This window comes from Schistocerca cancellata, chromosome 7 (assembly GCF_023864275.1).
Source record: "Schistocerca cancellata isolate TAMUIC-IGC-003103 chromosome 7, iqSchCanc2.1, whole genome shotgun sequence".
NCBI lineage: Eukaryota > Metazoa > Arthropoda > Insecta > Orthoptera > Acrididae > Schistocerca > Schistocerca cancellata.
This window is the reverse complement of record NC_064632.1, coordinates 565446366-565467696: the sequence shown is the minus strand read 5'-3', so window position 1 is coordinate 565467696 and position 21331 is coordinate 565446366. Positions and strand designations below refer to the sequence as shown.

The following is a 21331-nucleotide window of genomic DNA, read 5'->3' as shown; positions in this document are numbered from 1 at the left end:
AAATTGTGCTCTGTGCAAAATTCTACCAGGCGGCTTCCTCTTTCATTTCTTAGCCCCAATCCATATTCACCTACTACGTTCCCTTCTCTCCCTTTTCCTACATTCGAATTCCAGTCACCCATGACTATTAAATTTTCGTCTCCCTTCACTATCTGAATAATTTCTTTTATTTCGTCATACATTTCTTCAATTTCTTCGTCATCTGCAGAGCTAGTTGGCATATAAACTTGTACTACTGTAGTAGGTGTGGGCTTCGTGTCTATCTTGCGCACAATAATGCGTTCACTATGCTGTTTGTAGTAGCTTACCAGCATTCCTATTTTCCTATTCATTATTAAACCTACTCCTGCCTTACCTCTATTTGACTTTGTATTTATAACCCTGTATTCGCCTGACCAGAAGTCTTGTTCCTCCTGCCACCGAACTTCACTAATTCCCTCTATATCTAACTTTAACCTATCCATTTCCCTTTTTAAATTTTCTAACCTACCTGCCCGATTAAGTGACCTGACATTCCACGCTCCGATCCGTAGAACGCCAGTTTTCTTTCTCCTGATAACAACGTCCCGGAGATCCGAATGGGGGACTATTTTACCTCCGGAATATTTTACCCAAGAGGATGCCATCATCATTTAATCATACAGTTAAAGCTGTATGCCCTCGAAAAAAATTACGGCCGTAGTTTCCCCTTGCTTTCAGCCGTTCGCAGTACCAGCACAGCAAGGCCGTTTTGGTTATTGTTACAAGGCCAGATCAGTCAATCATCCAGACTGTTGCCGTTGCCACTACTGAAAAGGCTGCTGCCCCTCTTCAGGAATCACACGTTTGTCTGGCCTCTCAACAGATACCCCTCCGTTGTGGTTGTACCTACGGTACGGCTATCTGTATCGCTGAGGCACGCAAGCCTCCCCACCAACGACAAGGTCCATGTTTCATGGGGGGGGGGGGGGGGCGCCTTGGTGTATGTCTATTTCAAGCATGCTCATTTCAGCCCCGCCTTGGTGTACGGGACTGAAATGAGCATGCTTGAAACAGGTTTTTTCTCCCCTTTCAGATCGCGTGTAGGTATATGTTCACCTTTCTGTGTGCTCTTGTCCACAATACCACTCAAGATTGGCAATGAACTGTCTTACAGCTGTGATTTTTCAATTTCTCCCAGTGTACTTCATGACAAAAGAGTTCACGGGTGAAGAGCCAGGTGTAAATCTTACAGCTGCTGCCAGAAGAACTACCTCATTCAGATCTACAAGTGAATAGTTGCTGTGGAAATTGCACAGATAAATGGTAAGAGGGGTAATGATACTGAGAGAGAGGAGAAGCTACTCCCTCACTTTTCTTTTGCATATGGAAAATTATTCAACATTTTACTCCAACCTGACGCACCTTGAGCGAGACTCTAGGAAGGCAACGGCCTGAGCAGACATTAATGGAGCCTGGTAGGGCACTCAAAGCATGACGTATTTTTATGATTCTTAGCTCATAGAAACAGCTTGTTGGGCGTTGAAAGCAATTGGTGGCGAGTGCATCTCTTACTAAACATTGCCAGACAGGCACACAGCCATACAGGGCAGTCCCTCATTGAGACAGGGCTCCAGCAGAACAATGCCGTGCTACCTGCTGCGGCACCAGTAGAAGCCTGTGCTGGGCGACGGTCTAAAGGAACATGTCCACACAGTGGAGTTGTAAACTGGGTAGTGTGTGCAGAGCCACACACAATAAAAATTCACATATTTTTGTTATCAACCAATAGTGCAAGTCGGCCAGTGAACCACATCCCTCAGCTGTCTCAGTTGTATAAGAAAACTCTGGCATCTGAGATACGTCTAGAGTTATAATCTTTATTACACATCATTGCTAGGACTAACAAGCTCCCAGGTACAGGTGTTCTTTCAAATTGTACATGTTCGCTTGTTGCTGTGGGAAAAGACACAACTTCAGAGAGAATCATATCTTCCGCCTCTGTGAAAACTTGAAAAAGCCAGTAATTGGCAGTTTCTTCTTTTTTTTTTTACAGAGAGGCTTGTTTCATAGCTGTTGCCCTGGCTCGACTTGAGTTTGTGCTGTAATGTGGGAGGGGAGATTTAGTGCCTCTAGAGTCTTGTGACTGGCTTAAGATGGGGTGAAGATGGTGTCGTTCATGCCTTTGCAGGAAAACAGATTTTTTTTTTTTTTCTGGAGAGATGCAAAGCACTCGGGTGCAGGACTCTGGTCTGGTAAGCACTTCTAGTCGAAGCTCTGGCATGTGTGGTTGGTACTTGGGACCTGTCCTGAGACTGACTGCCTTGGGAGTAGTTTAGACTGGGGAGCCTGTGATGAAGTTCTTACTGTACCGACTGTGCGACTTCAAACATCTCGGTCTACTCGTTTGCCAAGGGCACACTTATTCGTTTTTGGGTTACCAGTCTTGACATTTGGTATAGTCGTGCGCTCTGTCGTATAAGTGAGCCAAATTTCATTGGTCCTTGATACGACCGGCGAACGGGTGTGTGTCACACTGGAATCTACCCTGATTATAGGGCTCTGGTAGAGGGTCAATTGCGATCTGTCTGCCTCATCGCTAGACTGTGAGATTTTTGAGTTTCTTTCGTGGCAGAGACCTATTCACAGGTGCCGCCTCCACGTCTCACCTCCTCCACCACACACATCACGCTAGCTGCAAGTCACGTGGCAGCACGAAGTAAACAGGGTAACGTCATGGCCGAAGAAGAGACAAGGAAATCGTGTGCGCCTGCGAGGGCATCTATGCTTGCTGATCCCTCCCCACAAGGAGGCCCGGGGCAGACTGAAGAATGTACTATCGAAAGGCATGCCAGAATATCGCAGTTCCTGTAAACCAATGTTAAAAATGGCAATATAAGCCAGACTGCGATCCTGACACTAAAGAACGAACTCGCCTCCTCGGCCAACGCTTACGCGAAGCTCGAGGGGCGGGTTGAAGAACTTCAAAAAGAAAATGAAAGGCTGCGTAAGCAACTACCCAAATCATGGGCTGGTGTGAAGGCTCAATCTGCACCAAAAAGGCAAACTACTAGGGATGCAACTGTCGAAAAGACTGGACACGGCAGTCTTCCTAAGACCCTTGCCTAGTCAAGACACAAAGAAAGTACAGGAAGTATTTACGACAATGATCAATCCTATTAAAGAGAAAATAAAAGTTAACAAGGTTAAAGCAAACAAAAACATAGTGATAGTAGTAGTAGCTAAAGAAGAGGATAAAAATAAAATATTTAACAATGAGAAATTATGTAAAGCTGTCAAAATGTGAACCTCCAAAAAAGAAAAACCCCATTGTAATCATGTATGACATACCTGTTACTATAAACAAAAATGAACTTTGTGAAACCATAAGAACCCATAATTTCGACGATATGAATACAGATGAGTTCAAAAATGAATTTAAATAACGATGAAAAACCGAACCCAGAGAAAGAGATGTTGCCCACCTTGTAGCCGAAGTATCCGGTGCAATGTGGAAAAAGCTCAAAACTAGGTCTACATTGATTTTCACGCAGTAAGTGTGCGGGACTACTTGGTGGTACCTCGCTGTCACAACTGTGGAGGTTTAGATCACATACATAAGTACTGTGATCGGAAGCCGCCTTGTTCCAGGTGTGGAGCAGAAGACCATATAAAGAGAAACTGCTCAAGAACAGGAATTTTTATTCCATGTACTAAAAGGGGCAAAAATACGAGTAATGCCACAGGAAGAAATTGCCCAACTTATAGGATGCTGTGATTGCCCATTTTAGAGATCATTCCTCTTCAACTGTACTGCGTACTGAGCTATTCCTTATTGCTCTATCTATATCCTTAGAGAACTTCAACCGTATCTCATCACGCCTTAGTATTTCCGTATCCCACTTCTTTGCGTATTGATTATTCCTGACTAATGTCTTAAGCTTCAGCCTACTCTTCATCACTATTATATTGTGATCTGAGTTTATACCTGCTCCTGGGTACGCCTTACAATCAAGTCTCTGATGTCAGAATCTCTGTCTGACCATGATGTAATCTAATTGAACTCTTGCCGTATTACCAGGTCCTTTCCAAGTATACCTCCTCTTGTGATTCTTGAACAGGGCATTCACTATTACTAGCTGACACTTGTTATAGAACTCAATTAGTCTTTCTCCTCTCTCGTTCCTTGCCCCAAGTCCATATTCTCTAGTAACCTCTTCTTCTAGTCCTTCACCTACAACTGCATTCCAGTCCCCCATGACTATCAGATTTTCATCCCCCTTTAGATACTGTATTGCCCTTTCAATACCCTCATACATTTCTCCATCTCTTCGTCTTCAGCTTGCGACGTCGGCATGTACACCTGACCTAACGTTGTCGTTGATGGTTTGCTGTCGATTCTGGTAAGAACAACCCTGTCACTGAACTGTTCACAGTAACACACTCTCTGCACCACCTTCCTATTCATAACGAAATCTACCCCTGTTAAACCATTTTCTGCTGCTGTTGATAGTACCCTATACTTATTTGACCAGACATCCTTGTCTTCTTTCCACTTCACTTCATTGACTCCTACTGTGTATAGATTGAGCGTTTGCATTTCCCTTTCCAGATTTTCTAGCTTCCCTACGACGTTCAAACTTCTGGCATTCCACGCCCCGACTCGTAGAAGGTTATCCTTCTGTTGAGTATTCAATCTTTTTCTCATGGTAACCTCCCCCTTGGCAGTCCCCTCCCGGAGATCCGAATGGGGGACTGTTCCGGAAGCTGTCGCCAATGGAGAGATCATCATGACACTTCTTCATTTACAGGCCACATGTCCTGTGGATACATGTTACGTGTCTTAACGAAGTGGTTTCCATTGCCGTCTGCATCCTCATGTCACTGATCGTTGCTGATTCTTCCGCCTCTACAGGCGGTTTCCCACCTCTAGGACAAGAGAGTGCCCTGAACCTCTGTACATTCCTCCACCCTGTTTGACAAGGCCGTTGACAGAATGAGGGTGACTACTTATGCCGGAAGTCTTCAGCATGAGTAGTGTGGACCAAATCAAGGAAGAAATATCCAGTAAACATGTGCTCTAAAATGTGTACCTTTAAAACTGAGAGGACTTGTTCATTAGAAGTGCTGTGCTTAAAAGTAGCGAAGATGAACAAGTGCTCATAGCTCTTAAGGTATGAGTTCTAGAGCACAAGTTTATTGGACTACTTGTTTTTGTTTTGGTCCCTACTACCAATTTCCAAAATGTGGAAAGCAAAGAACTTGCAGTAGAAGATATTTGTGTCACAGTATCGTATATCAAGAATTTCTCACAGCTCTTAATGTGTGCGTTTTAGAGCCAATGTTTAAATGACTTTTTTTGTTTCCAATTCGTGTCATGTCCCTGAATATTGACCATCACTTCTGAAACAACATGTATAGCATTTGAATCCATCTGATTTTGACAAGCAAGAGGAGTCTCCCACCAAGCTACATACCCCGGCAAATTCCCTCTGAATGGCATCACGTTCGAACAGCATTGTTCCGTTAGTTAGATAGCTGTCTAGTCCTCATCCTTTCACTGACTAGGTCGAAAGATATAAAAACGAGAAAAGTAACGCAGTAACGTACAGGATGGAATTCACAACCATGTACAATATACACGGACCGCAGAAAGAAATTCAGGAGCGTAGCACCTACAATTCTACTCGTTGACCAGCGACAGAAGCGGATGCTTCTGTTGTGTATACTCTCCGATTTTTATGTGGAAATTTGAGGAGATTCAATATGGTGAGTGTTTGCACTGGACGACTATTACCCCCACGTAAGTCGATAAGTTGATGGCTGGGCAGTAGCGGTGACAGTCTTTCCAGCCTCCGAGCGTCTGGTCGCTCCTTGGTGTGGATGCCTGGAGATGGGCGTGTAACTGCCACGGTCCCGGCACTGCTGCAGTCGGAGCACGGCCGGCTAGTGCGTGGGATCAGAAGAGCTTGTCTTCTTCACCAAAATGTGTTTATTGGATAAGTAATGACAGGGGAGCGTGCTTGTCTTCTCAAACGTCGGTGAATAGAAGACCTTGGATATTCACTGCTGGCCACCGTAAATGCAACACCAAGAAAGACAAGAGGTAGCACAACAAAATTTGTTTTGTAGATAACATGTTGACCAAGTATCAAATGATTACGTTTACAGACGTCTGTGACATGTAGTTCCTGCCAGAATCAGTAGCCAGAGTAGCCGCCATTGTTGGAGATCACCGCTGCCACACGTCTCGGCATTTAGTCAAAGAGACGTTGAATGTGTTCCTGGGGTACAGCAGCCCAAGCAGCTTCCACACGTTGCCAAAGATCATCTGGTGTGGCAGCTGGGGATGTAATCTGGGTCACTCGTTGAGCAACCATGGACCGCATGTTTTCTATCAGCGAAAGATCCGGAGAGCGAGCCGGCCAGAGAAGCAATTCAATCTGGTTATTAACGAAGAACCTTTGGACAATGCGTGCCACGTGTGGCCGCGCATTATCCTGTTGAAATATGGCTGTGGCCGAGCCCTGAGGGTAAGGAAAGACAACTGGCTCCAGCACCTCGGATATGTAGCGCCGACTATTTAAAGTACCGGCAATGCGTACTAGAGGCGTGCGAGAGTAATATCCAATACCGCCCCATACCATAATACCCGGTGCAAAACCAGTGTGGCGGTGCATAATGCAGCTGTCCAGCATCCTCTCTCCACGGTGTCTCCACACTCGAATCCGACCATCGTGGTGCTGCAGACAGAAGCGTGCCTCGTCAGTAAAGACAACGTCATTCCATTCTGCCGTCCACATCCGTCTGTCATCACACAATTGGCGACGGAGACGTCTGTGGTTCTGCGTCAATGGTAGACGAAGCAATGGACGTCTTGCGGACAGACCACTCTGTTGTAAACGGCGTCGAATGGTACGCGCAGACACTGGATGATGCGTTACAGACGCAATGTGCTGTGCTATGGTTCGGGATGTCACTGAGCGATCCGTCACTGCCATGCGCACAATTTGCCTATCAGCACCGAGGTGAATGCGATCGACCACGTCGGTCCGTCGTACCCTCCTGCATCCAACGGTCACATATCCACATTACAGTTGTTTGGTTTCGTCCAACACGACTAGCGATTTCTCTGTATGATAATCCACAATCTCGGTAAGCCACTATCCTTCCTCTGTCGAACTCGGATACTTGATCAAACGATGTTCTCTGTTGTCTACGAGGCATAACTGATCGTCTTGTGAAACAACCACAAGGTAAACACACATGCCGAACGTACACTCGTCGAAATCGCCAAGCCTTAAATGGCGCTATGAGGTGGCGCCACAGGCGCGCGTGATGTGCGTCTGCGCTGAAATTCTAATCAGTTGCATATCTCATCGCTGCAAACCCATGGTGTAAATTTCACTTGATTCGGATGCTTCCTTCAGGGTGTTGCATTTACGGTGGCCAGCAGTGTATCTTGCGCTATGATCTATTTGTGACGGAGTTTTAATTACTTGATTTGCAAAATGTATGTTTGTGATTCTCAAATGCCAAGACCTCGTATATATGATATTACGATGAGGAATCATCGTAAGGTGGTGGAGAGTATATTAAGTGATCTATTTCATCTACTTGACTCCTCTAAATCGCCACTCAATTAATTTTGTAGAGTAGTGCAGATGAACTATTTACAGTCGTATTTGATACTGCTATTGCTATAATCATGCAGCTGGTGCGGCGTGGCTGTGGGGACGATCGGCAGCGAATGTAGGAGGGTGCTTGTGTAATCACATGTTACGTATTTACGAGGGTAATCCCAAAAGTAAGGTCTCCTATTTTTTTTGTAAGTACAGAACTCTGTCTGTGTTGCAGTTGGTCACACTGTAATGAAGAGTGCTTCACGCGCTGTGTGTAAACATGCGCACGCCGCGCCGAGGCGCTCGGCCTTGGCTTGGCAGCCGTTGAGAGTGGAGCTTCCGTTGGGTGTTACCGCCAAGTGCGAACTTCGCGCAGTTATTCGGGTTTTGAACGCGAAGGACGCTGCGCCGATTGAAATCCATCGCCAATTGACCGAAGTGTGTGGTGAGTCGTGCATGGACGTCAAAAATGTTTGTAGGTGGTGTAGAGAGTTTGCAGCTGGTCGGACCGAAATTCACGACGAACAAAGGAGCGGGAGACCGTCAATTTCTGAGGAGACAGTGTTGAAGGTTGAGCAAAGCATGCTTGAAGATCAGCGGATCACCCTGGAGGATCTCTGCACCTTCGTTCCTGAGGTTTCCCGAAACACCGCTCACAGAATTTTTACGGGAACATTCAACTACCGGAAGGGGCGCGCAAGATGGGTGCCACCCATGCTGACTGAGGACCAGATGCGGTAACGAGTTGATGCATCCTGCGCGTTTCTTCACCGCCTTGCAGCCGTACAGGACAATTTTCTGGAGTCAATAGCCACGGGTGACGAAACCTGGGTATACCACTTTACATTTGAGACCAAGCAACAATCATGCCAGTGGCAGCATCGTTCTTCGCCAAAGCCGCGGAAATTGGAACAATCACAGTCTGCCGGTAAAGTCGTGACAACCGTTTGTTGGGATCGGAAGACGGCATTTTTGGTCGACTTTATACCCACTGGGACCACAATTAGCGCTGACAGGTACTGTGAGACTCTGAAATAAATCAAATGGGCAATTCAGAACCGGAGAAGAGAAATGTTGAGCAAGGGCGTACACATTCTCCATGACAACGCTTACCCACCCACCCTATAGTCCTGACTTGGCGTCGAGTGACTATCACCCCTAGGTTAAAAGAACATTTGGCCGGAAGGGGATTCAGCTCCGACGACGAGGTGAAAGAAGAGGTTCATAACTTTCTGAACAGCATGGCGGCGAGCTGGTATGACATAGGCATACAAAAACTGCCACTGCGTCTACAAAAATGCGTCGACAGGAATTGTGATTGTGTCGAATAATAGCTAAATGTTCAAGCTGTAAACTGATGTAAGCCATTGTAGAAATATACAGGTCTATGTACTTATAAAAAATAGGAGACCTTAGTTTTGGGAATACCCTTGTATAAAACGTTTCACCTAGATATCTTTGTGTGCAGTCAGCGACAGGCTAGAACAGGCCTTACCTATGGGAGGTGGAGAAGGAAGGAGGAGGGGAGGCAGGATGGGAGGCAAGACTCATTCTATGCCGATTAGTATGTATCGACATATTAGGCTGAACACATGTGCAGCTGTCGCCACTGGCTCTTGGTGAGATTCTTTTGGGGTCATTTTTTCTGTAGTTGTGTTTTACAATGATGTTTTTCAATTCCAAGTGTGTGTTTTCCATTGTTTTGTTTATGAGTGATGGACTTTTTCACAATAATTTCAATGTGTGATTAGAGTAGTGAAATATTGTCCTTCAGTTGTGGTAGTGTGTAATGGCCTTCCTACATTTCAGGGATAATTTTCTGTCCTATCCCATCTTACCGTACATCTGTGTACAAGTTCCTAAGCTGTTATACCTCTTAGTGTAACAGGTTCGGTCTCACAGACTGCCAGCATTTATTGTTACTGTTTTGCTAATGCCCAATGTAGGATATTACAGCGTTGTATAGTAGCTGTATCCCGAAGCTGCCGTGGTTTCCTTTGTCAGTAGCCGCTTGGATATGACGTGGACCTATACTGGTACTGCTTCTTTCGTGCTAGAGGTCTCTCAGACTGCATCTGGGTCTTTGCGTTATGGACTCAGTAGCCAGGTCTACCTGTACTCTTCATATGTAATGGACCTTGACTTTGTGGCTACTGTTTTAAAATGCTTTGAGGACAGTTTCGGAACTAATGTTGAATCAGATAGTGTCAACGAAAACGAAAATGAACATAGTACAGTAAAGGAACAACGGGAAAGTAAAGACAAGTTATTTTGCCTCCTGTGATTTCCTTGAACGAAACAAGTGGTCAAAGTGATGAAGACAGGAGAGTGGATACTGAATCTTTAGCTAGAGGTGCTGCTAGTACGCATTAAGCCTTAAATATCGCCGCTCATCGAAGTCTCTTCCAACTACGAGCAATGGTATTATTTTTCCCCATGTTGGACGTAAGTGCGGCGAATACGTTTGTCATTCACAATTCCTACGAAATCAATGCTCAGACGAACCTTTTTAATTTTTAAAGAAACTTGTAAATGTGTTGGTGACACCACAGATAAAAAAGAGGCTCAACAAGTGTCACATATGCCCGTCATAAAAAAAACACTAACCAAGTGTCACATACCCTTTGAACTCCATGTATCCTTCATGTTTTGGGTGTAGCAGAACGAAGATTAGAAGTTGTTGTAGAAAGATTGGAAAAAACACAAAGCATGCTCCACGTGTGACCCAAGAAAGAAGAATAGGCACCTTGTATTTGTTATTGATGCAAGAGGCCAATCCGACTCGAAATTTCTACAAAAGTTTCCAACAAGTGCGAAGGAAACCTCTGACAAGAAAACTAAACATCTAAACAGTACTAGTTACTAGTGTAATTTTCATTTTTTGAATATTTGGTGGAAGATTTTTGTATTTTAATTGTTACATGCGTAAGAAAGAATAAAAATATAGCAAAAAGTAAAGTTTAGAGTGCAGGGTTTTTGAGTTTAGATAGCAGTAACATTATCATGTAGTATTACGTTCATTCGGAAAGTGGAGCAAAACCCGTTTCAAGCGTCCTCAGTTGAGCACCATACACCAAGGCAAAGCACTTCTGCTGTATTCAGTCTGGGGTAGTGGAAGAGTTCGAAGCTGTCTCCTGCGCTCTGGACTGACCAGCCACACTAACAGCTCCTGCACAGGCAGTTGTCTCTGTGAGTTGTGAAATGCATCTTTTGTCTATCCTGTTATGTCACCACTATTTGCTGAAAAGTATCCCACCTACACTCATCCATTATCAGCTCCTGCCATTCCTCTTGTAGGAGTCTACATTTGCAGTCCTCAGCTGTATGTTTACAGGTAATACACTTACTAAACTCCTCTGAGTTTAACAACATCTCGTCAGTTGAACACATCTCCCACCAAAACTAAAAAACAGAACATTCCACTGCAGGCTAGTTCCTGCCAATTCACAGGTGGCAAAGGGGGAGGTGGCATGGACTTTTAGGGTGGTTGAGGGAGGTTGTAGTTCATTTTCGAGCATTGTCTGGTGATGGTATTGCGGACTAGAGCAATCGGCATTCACATTTTGAGGTGAATGTACACACAAGTAATTGGGACAAAATGGGGGTAGGGGTAGGGTGGTGGAATTGAGCAGGAGGGAGTGCAACACGGAGTAAATAAGAATGCAATACCCTCAAAAATAAGTAAAGTAAAAAAAGTAAGACACTACCTTACATCATACCTCTCCAGTGGCTCACCACAGACTGGGTCGTTTTGAGATCAGTTTCCATTTGGAAGTGAGGGGGGAAGTGGAGGAGGGGAGGAAAGGGCTTGAGAAATTTCCTAACAGGGGGACAAAACGCTCAGAACTGAAATGAGGAAGGGTGGCAAAAAAGGTGCCTCCTTTCCCAGAGGAGTGATATGGGATGAGGAGGAGGGGGAGAGGTGGGGGATTTCTCAGAACAATGGATTGTCACCAGGAAATCATAAATAAATCCCAGGGGGTCATAAATTAATTAGTGTAGCAATGGATTAATGGGAGGTTGAGGGGGATAATTTACCTCTGTGCTTGACTGAATGTATAGAGCTTGCAGAAACAAAATGGATGAGAAACTGCTTTACCCAAATACTTTCCGTGTGCAGTGTCTTTGGGTCTCATATCTTCGCCCAATGTGCAGTGACATTTAGTGATCTTTGCAGTGGACAGTTTACATGGATGAATGAAGTGGTTTAAAATATCTATCTTCTCCTACATGCGACAATATGGCACCATTTCCAAGGAGAAAAAAAACCACTGAAAATGTCATTAGTTGGAATTTTTCAGCTAGTCACAAGCCTAAGTAAATGCGTAGTTATGTAATAAAAGAAACAGTTATGTTAGAAAACAGTTCTGAACTGGACGATGTAACGAGCGAAATTTTAATACTCAGCTAATTTTGTGAATGTATTTGTGAATCAAAATTTCTTCTGGTGTTGTCAATAAAATTCTTCTGAGTTTGTGAGAGCATTTTCAGTACGTAGAATTAGCGAAGTTTCTGTCACTGTTGCAAGTGACTTTCTTCAGACTATTTTTTCAAACAGACATCCTGAAGAAAGTCACTTGCAACAGTGACCGAAACGATGGTAGTTTTACGAATGGACAATGCGGACACAAACCCAGAAGAATTTAATTGACTGTGATGATAGGCGCGGAAGCCTACGTTTATATTCTTCTTGTGTAGTTCACGGTGTGAAGGTCCAAGATTGTCGAACATTAATAAAGATCATTGTTCACATTTTCATCAAATTTCCATTTATGTAACATCCAGACGTGGCTAAACAATGAAATTTATGGATGAATGAGTTCTGTACTCATCGTTAGACCGAGAGTCTTCTTTCGAACATACACACGTTTATGCAGGTCACTGTCCTCAACCAACAAATTTTAAGACATTCTGAATGTATCTTTTGTACGAATTACAGCTTCCAACACAAAAATTCGTACTTGGCGCACATTCTGTACACAACCAAACACGAACATACAATCAGAAGCTGTCCCACACGAGCGCGAGACGAAGAATAATTTACTTTTGGCGTGGGTGGTAAACGATATATTAAGGCATGAAATTCCGGATTTTCCAGAAGCGGTAATTGGTCAGATCAACTATCGTACATTGTTTTCTGCAAGCACTAGTGAACAGTTACAAAGAAAACACACCACATGAGATTAGTAAAGTCCTTAAAAACAGAAATATTTATATACTATTGTACATTATGTTGATATAGAGTTTTCTTAACATTACGGCGTATGCAACATCGCCAAAGTAATGAACTTCCATTTTATATTCTCTCTCGAGGGTTCTTTATGTAAAACTGAGTTTATGTAAACTAAAGGGGGAGGACTGAGAAAAGGAAAGAATAGGAAAGAAAATGGACTATTAATGTCATGTACACCCGGATTTCATGCAAAATTTACATAATACGGATTACAGTTGCCGATTCTACGTGGTGTCTGTTTTTTTTTATAATTCGGACATGCCCGAAAGAACAGACACCGCGTATTTATAGAATTAAGATAATTGAGTTTGCTTTCCGAAAACTATAACAATTCTTGACTGAAGCAATAATAAAATGTTATGAGAAATTTCGTAACGAAAATATTGCTTGGTGCGAAATAAATACCAGTTATGGTCAAATAAAACAAATGGAATTTATATGATAATTAGCTTCTTTTAAAATCAAAAATAAAAATTATGTTCTAAAATATTACACAAAAGCTTGGGAAATTGTGAAATTTAAATAGATATTTCCTTACAATGAACCGATCCCATAGACTGGCCTCTTGTACTTCAGACTTGGTTCGTTGTATCAGCCAAAAGAAATTAGGTATCATGCTTTTTAAAAATAGTAGGTGACATTAGACTTACTGTCATAATTGTATCTTTAGTAAAGAGTCATCAGGTTTTGTTCTACTTTCGATTCTTTGCGTAGGCTTTTTATCTGTTTTACAGCCAGCCGCCGAGCGGTTCTAGGCCCTTCAGTCCAGAACCGCGCGACTGGTACGGTTGCAGGTTCGAATCCTACCTCGAGCATGGATATGTGTGATGCCCCTAGGTTAGTTAGGTTTAAGTTCTTCTAAGTTCTAGGAGACTGATGAACTCAGATGTTAAGTCCCATAGTGCTCAGAGCCATTTGAACAATTTCTATCGGGTTTACGATCTTACTGAGATATCAGTTTTATATTTCTGTGCGAACCGTTTAGCTTTAAACGGGTATTCCTCTGATGAACAGGATAACTGAGCTTACTTCCTGGGATCACTCTCCCCTCCATCCTCATTTAAGAGAGAATTCAGGTCATGTTGTTCTTATACCATTCCAAAATTTACGAGGGTGCGGTCAGTCGAGGTATGGAAACCACAATGAAAGTTGATCTGCAGCTTGTTGTCTGCGCCAAAATGGTGCCTCCATAGCCAGCCGTTGGTGTGAGCAGAGATGAAAGCAAGAGGGGGCCAATTCCGGGTTGTGAGGTGGGTGTCCCAACATTTATCGTCGAAAGCACTGCAAAAAAATGGTTGAAATGGCTCTGAGCAATGTGGGACTTAACATTGGCGGTCATCAGTCCCCTAGAACTTAGAACTACTTAAACCTAACTCACCTAAGGACATCACACACATCGATGCCCGAGGCAGGATTCGAACCTGCGACCGTAGCAATCGCGCGGTTCCAGACTGACGCGCCTAGAACCACTCGGCTACCGCGGCCGGCGAAAGCACTGCAGGAGAGTCCTCATTTCCCCTGCAGTGTGCAGTGGAGAATTGTCGCGCAGAAGGAAATGCATGACAGTTACGTTGTGTGGACTGCATGTTGTAAGTAGGCTGCTTATGTTTTCTTTATGTAAGTAGGCTGTTTATGTTTTCTTATTGACAACGTTACGTAGCGCTCTATGCGAAAATCACTGGCTGTGCTGTGTGCAGTCTGTGGCTAGTTTGCATTGTTGTCTGCCATTGTAGTGTTGGGCAGCGGCAGCTGGATGTGAACAGCGCGTAGCGTTGCGCAGTTGGAGGTGAGCCGCCAGCAGTGGTGGATGTGTGGAAGGAAATGTCGGAGTTTTGAAATTACATACATTATGACTTTTGATGATATTAAGGTAGATACATTGTTTGTTCTCTATTAAAATCTTTCATTTGCTAACTATGCCTATCAGTAGTTAGTGCCTTCAGTAGTTTGCATCTTTTATTTAGCTGGCAGTAGTGGCGCTCGCCGTATTGCAGTAGTTCGAGTAACGAAGATTTTTGTGAGGTAAGTGATTTGTGAAAGGTATTGGTTAATGTTAGTCAGGGCCATTCTTTTGTAGGGATTTCTGAAAGTCAGATTGCGTTGCGCTAAAACATATTGTGTGTCAGTTTAAGCACAGTCGTGTATAAATGTTCTAAGGGGTCGTTTCATAATGTAATCAGGTGAATTTTGTCACAAGCCCTCATACTTGGAGACACAGTTTTCTAGGCATCTTTGCATGCTCACTGTGGAGTCAGAATCGAAAAAGGAGAAGTGACGCGATCGACGGTTATACTAAATGCAATGTCCAACACATTCATTAAAGCTTCATCGGATTTTCGCTGTGGTTTCCATTTCGTGATCGATCGGGCTTCACATTCCGAATATAACTCGTACGTCAACCTCGCCTTTTGGGCATCCAGTAATTGATGCAAAGTATTGGTCCGAAAACGAGCAAAAAGAAGATTCGAAAGAAGATAAAAATGAAAAACGTGACGAAAAGGATCCACTCTTGCTTCTAAGGAGCCTACGACTTTTTAGTCTGTCGATTTACTGACGGGCAATTAAACCTCGGCGCTGCGTTCGCACCGCCGCGCCGGACGAGACGTAATTGAGCAGACGCGGCCGCCAGAGGGGGGTAGAATCTAGTGTCGCGCGATCAGCATCTGCTGCTACCAGCGTCCGAACGCCGCCGAATATCGACGGCGCCCCTCCGGGACGCCGCCCGCCGTTCCGGAAGGCTTTCATCGCGCCGCGATCCCGGTACACGATTCCAATTTGCAGTATTTCACGGCAAAAACGAAAAGTTATTCGCGTTAATTCCGGCAACCGCTGGACTCCCGGAGAGCAGCCTAAACCGCGGGCCGCAACCAGAACGGCGGCGTCGGCTGTGCGCTTCTGCAGACGCGACCACAGTGCGCGCGGCCCGCAATGGGCGAGGAATTTACGCACGCTCGGCAACGGTGCGACGCGATAGCGGCGCGCCAGTACCGGCAAACGGACCGCGCATGCGCGCCGTGCCATCTGCTGTCTGGGCGCTTACTCTGCACTCTGCTCGCGAAACTGAAATGGTGATAACCACGTGTGTGAAGTTAGATAATGCCAGCGATCCTCCACACAGGATTCTTTAAAGAGTCGAATTACTACACATAAAACGTCCCCCAAATAATGTTTGAAGTTCGTTGTAGGTCGCAAAGCGCCTTCATGATCAAACAATGAATGAGTAACGCCTCGATAATTAGCTCTCCGTTTTAATAAACGTTAGTTTTTTCAAACATTTCAATTTTTATGACGTCGTATCTCCTGACCTCTGAGTTGTAAAAATGTACAGTGTAGGTGAAATTTTATTTCTTTTGGCACAAGTATTACTTACATTCTAAGGAGGAGGAGGAGGTGGAGGAGGAGGTGGAGGGAAGGAGAAAGTGTTTAACGTCCCGTCTCTAGTATGATAAAAAAATTATTATTATTATTATTATGTTAAATATATTTCAATTCTATCAGTTTAAATCTGTATTTCAAACTAGAATGTCGTGTTTCCAGTCTGGCACAGCTTTGCCACAGGAGACACGAAAGCGGTCGAAGACGTCCGTCTTCTGGTCGGCTCCTGATCGTTGTCAGAAGGAGGCTACTTTCTGATTACGCAAAGACTTCTGTTATTTGGAAAAGAACAACCCGGATTTCTTTACGTAATCAGTATGAATTTTATAATTACCTAAGGGACCTTTCACAATGAACAGTAAAAAAAAATGCATTTGCAAATGAAATCATTAATAAATGGGGCAGCTATGAATTGTATAGAAGACAAGGAGCGGCCTTCTGTCTACGACCAGAATGTCGCAGTATTCTCTGCTGTAGTAAAGGCTGTTTGACAATTATAAAAATAATATGGCATGGAGGATAAAAAAAGTATAAAGGAAAAGAACAGAATAAGAAGTCTGGTAAACACTAAATATATTCAAACAATTCTCACTAGCGAATTAGGGATTATTTATAAACAATATAACTTACATAAGTACTTTTCCAACAGTATGGTGCTATCAGATTTCCGCTTTTCCTGTGCTGTCTCCTTGGTTCACGTTTTTTTTTTTCACAAATTACAGTCACTACTTTTCCCCTTTCTTTGAAGACAATTCTTGCACTGTTCAACACCTCCGATAACAATAACTTGCTGATTTACAGTTTCGAACATGAATTACCTTAATTTTATTAATTAATAATGTTGTCTGCACGCTAGCAAGACCGCTCACTTTTTTAACTTAAAGTCGACTTCCTTTTCGTTTACACATAACAAGCAGAAGTATATTAAAATCTGAAGATCTACAAAAGTTTGTTACCGTCATCTTTTATTTATATCGAAGCGGAACGACAGTTCAGCTTCTGTTAAAATGTTTCTTTGACTGCGCAATCGATGTATTAGCGTCCGCGCTAGATGCGCATCTTTACAGTTATGTAAATTATACAAAACAAATGTCTTTCAAAGGGTACTCAAAGCTTTCATAGGACGGAAATACCAATAATATTACACGTCGCCGTAGAGGTCATTATAGACGGAGCACAAGTTTGGATTATGGAAGGATGGTGAAGGAAAACGGCCGCGTCCTTCCGAAAGAACCACCCCGGCATTTGCCTTAAGTAGTTTAAAGAAATCACGGAAAGCCTAAATCAGGATGGCTGGACGCGTGTTTGAACCGCTGTCCTTCCGAATGCGAGTCCAGTGTGCTAACCACTGCACTAGCCCACTCTGTAAAGTAGCAAGTGTCCAAAATCTAAGTACGTTCCTCATCATGCTACGAGCGTCACTCCAAAAGAAATGCACACAACTTTTTGTAAAAATACAGGTTTCATTCTGCATGTGTGAAAGTTTTACAGTGTGTAGATACATCCTTCCCGCTTGTTTTCAAACTTAGTTCAACCTGTTCCCGTGAGTGGCGCCGTCACAGCAAGTCTTCAAGATGGCTGCTACACTTGACGTTCGTCAGAAGCAACGTGCTGTCATAGAATTCCTGTGCTGTGAAAACGAGGCAGCGGGAAACATCCACAAGGGGTTGATAAAGGTGTATGGAGATGCTGTTGCCGATCGCAGTACAGTTAGTCGATGGACAAGCGGGTTACGTGATGAAAGCGGGCATGGAAATTTTGAGAATTGTCCTCGCAGTGGCAGGCCTCGTACTGCACACACTCCAGACAATGTGCAGAGAGTTTACGAATTGGTGACTGCTGACGGACGCATCACAGTGAACGGAATTGTCACGATACGTTGGGATAGGGGAAGGAAGTGTTTGCAGAATACTGAAGGTGTTGGCGTTAAAAAAGGTTTGTGCCAGGTGGGTTCCCAGGATGTTGACAGTGGCTCACAAAGAAACAAGAGAAACTGTATGCAGCGAACTTTTGGTACAGTACGAGAATGGTGCAGATGAATTTCTTGGAGGACTTGTGATGGGTGATGAAACATGGCTCCATCATTTTTCACCACAGACGAAGAGGCAATCGATGGAGTAGCATCATGCAAATTCACCCAAGAAAAAACATCAAATCCACACCTTCTGCCAGAAAAATTATGGCTATGGTGTTTCTCCATTCCGAAGGACTCTTGCCTGTGGACATCATGCCAAGTGGAACCACCATAAATTCTGATGGATGTGTGACAACACTGAACAAACTTCAAGCTCGACTGAATCGTGTTCAACCACATCGGCAAAAGCACGATGTTTTGCTGTTGCACGACAATGCACGGCCACATGTCAGTCAAAAAACAGTGCAAGCGATCACAAAAGTCGGATGGACAACACTGAAACACGCGCCTTATCGTCCTGACATGGCTCCATGTGACTGTCATCTCTTTGGGAAACTTAAAGACTCTCTTCGTGGAACAAGGTTTGAAGATGATGACTCCCTTGTGCACGCTGCCAAACAGTGGCTCCAACAGGTTGGTCCAGAATTTTATCGTGCGGGTATACAGGCGCTGGTTCCAAGATGGCGTAAGGTAGTTGAGAGGGATGGAAATTATGTGGAGAAATGAAAATATTGTTCCTAAAGGATGTATATACACACTGTAAAACTTTCAAACATGTAGAATAAAAGATGAATTTAAAAAAAATATTGTGCATTTCTTTTGGAGTGACCCTCGTTTAAGCACTTTTCTATACGCCTCCATTTTCATCTAGACCTATTTGTGTTCATGACCGGTGTTATAGTACGAAATGCATCCCCAACAGAATTGCGCCGTTTTTCTTTTGTAGCATAATAATGTGTAGATGTATGCACCTTTATGACTCCCCGTATGCAGTTGACAGGTGTGCTGAGGTCAGGACTTCATGGCGGGCATTTCAAGGCAGCTAGTGTTGCAGATCAGCTACAACCTATCGACCGGCCTAGAAAGTGTTCATTTAGGAACTCGCGCGCTGCAAGAGCGAATGAGGAAGTGCTCCGTCTTGCTGCAACCATATGTGTCCTGTGAGGCCCCTTTCGTCAGGCTGAGATATTAATCACGTTTGTAACATGTGTCAATAATTGACGGCATTCGTAGTCCCTTTAGTAAATTGATGCCATTGCTGCCCTTATCTTTACGTGAGGTGGGTCCCTTTCCATCTCGACTGTGTCATGAGGAATCTGTTTGGCATATACGACTGTTTTTAGCATGTGAGCTGCGGCAAATGGCACACTATCTAAAAACATGACATTTGCATGGTTCACTGCATTCTGAAATTGAGTTAACCAAACACGGAATGCTGAAACGCTCTCATTACGCTCGGTATCTGATAATTCGTTTACGAACGTCGGTCGTGAAGGTCTGACCTTAAGATCTTCTTCCATGTGATCTCACACTGTTGTCGTCGGTATACCGAGGCCGAAGCACGTTTGCGTGTCGACTCCATTGGAGGTGGTTCAATCGAAGCACAGGCTCCGGCGCGGTTATCTTCTCATGTCTTCTTCTTCTTTCCATTCCGCGGCCTTACTTTAACATTGCCAAAAGCAAAAGAACGGCTCTCCCAATCCTAAGGTGTTGGCTTTCGTGGTGGAGCCTTATTAAATCCCTCCTTAAATGTTACCATAATCTGTCTCATTGTCTGCCCTGTGTGTTGTCCTCCATGTGTCCACACACCTGTCACTAAGGGTTCCTCACTAGTGAGACTATGACCGCTCACATCTGGTTCGCAGCTCGTGGTCGTGCGGTAGCGTTCTCGCTTCCCACTCCCGGGTTCTCGGGTTCGATTCCCGGCGTGGTCAGGGATTTTCTCTGCCTCGTGATGACTGGGTATTGTGTGCTGTCCTTAGGTTAGTTAGGTTTAAGTAGTTCTAAGTTCTAGGGACTGATGACCATCGATGTTAAGTCCCATAGTGATCAGAACCGCTGACATCTGCCACGGCTACTCGACGGTGGCTGCGAAAACATATAAACACCAATTCCAACAATTTATTAGAAGAAATGTAGCTGCCAAGTTGCATCATAACATTTTATACTAAACAATGTTTACAGAGGTTTAGGGACTTGTCTCCGCAGGGCGTCAGAGTAAAACAGGACCTTGTGAAATACATAGTGGCATCTATGTCAGCAGTACTGTAGTAAAGATTCATGCCGTTCGATAATCATTGATCAGTGAAAGGGTAAAGAGCCTCAATTTGCAATAAAAATATTTTACAATAGCAGTGATAGTTTGGAAAGTGCGCAGAGGGAGTCCCGACATTCTTTGAACTAGGATGTCATTGTCGGGTACCTGCAAATCACACGATAAAAACTCGGATTGAAAATTTCGGAAGGACTCGATATACTATGAAGAAGAAACAGACAGGACGACTGAGAAGTACTCGTATTCTACGGTGTATCGGAGCTGTCCGTGCTTCAGTCTTACGAAGCCCGCGAAGTTAAATTCGCAAGGAGCAACAGAGAGAACAGTGTCCCGAGATAGTGTTCACCGAAATATTCATTTAGATTTCAGCTTTCGTCAGTGGAAGCTGCAGATCCCGCAACAGCTGAAAGATAAGGATAATCATTTCCGATTGGAATCGTGTCCGCAAACTGTGATAAACATAAAACGAGGACAATGGATTTCTGGACAATCTGTGGATGTCAGATGAGGTCAATTTTTATCTCAAATGTTTCTTGAATACTCAAAACTACCTGTGCCTTCCTGTGTAGGCAGCAATCCTAATAACATTCATGAAAGCATGATGTGCACTGTCGTCACACGGTGTCGTCGTACATTACATCTTCGGTGATGAAGAGTGGATCGTAGCCGCTTCGAATCGGTATGTTGAGATGTTGCAACCTTTTGTTGCACCTGCATTCAAGAAAAATCTACAACTTTACAAACCTGCTTTCAGCAGGATGGTGCGATATCGTACCTTGCAAGGCAATCAATCAGCGATGTGACAGTCGTTCGGTAACCGTGTCATGTCGGGATTCGATAACAAAGCCTGGTACCGGAGATCACCGGATTTCTGCTTTTCTCTTGTGGCGCTACTAAGTGTTCTCATACTGGGCGAATAAAGCGTGGGTAGTTTTCGCGCTCTGAGCTACGCT

General features: G+C 44.0%; 1 protein-coding gene across 1 annotated transcript in view; it reads left to right on the top strand.

Annotated features, from left to right (window-relative positions):
* The window catches only part of LOC126092120 (uncharacterized), an 837738-nt gene that overhangs the window by 438633 nt on the left and 377774 nt on the right, over nt 1–21331 (top strand). The gene's annotated exons all lie outside the window — the stretch shown is intronic.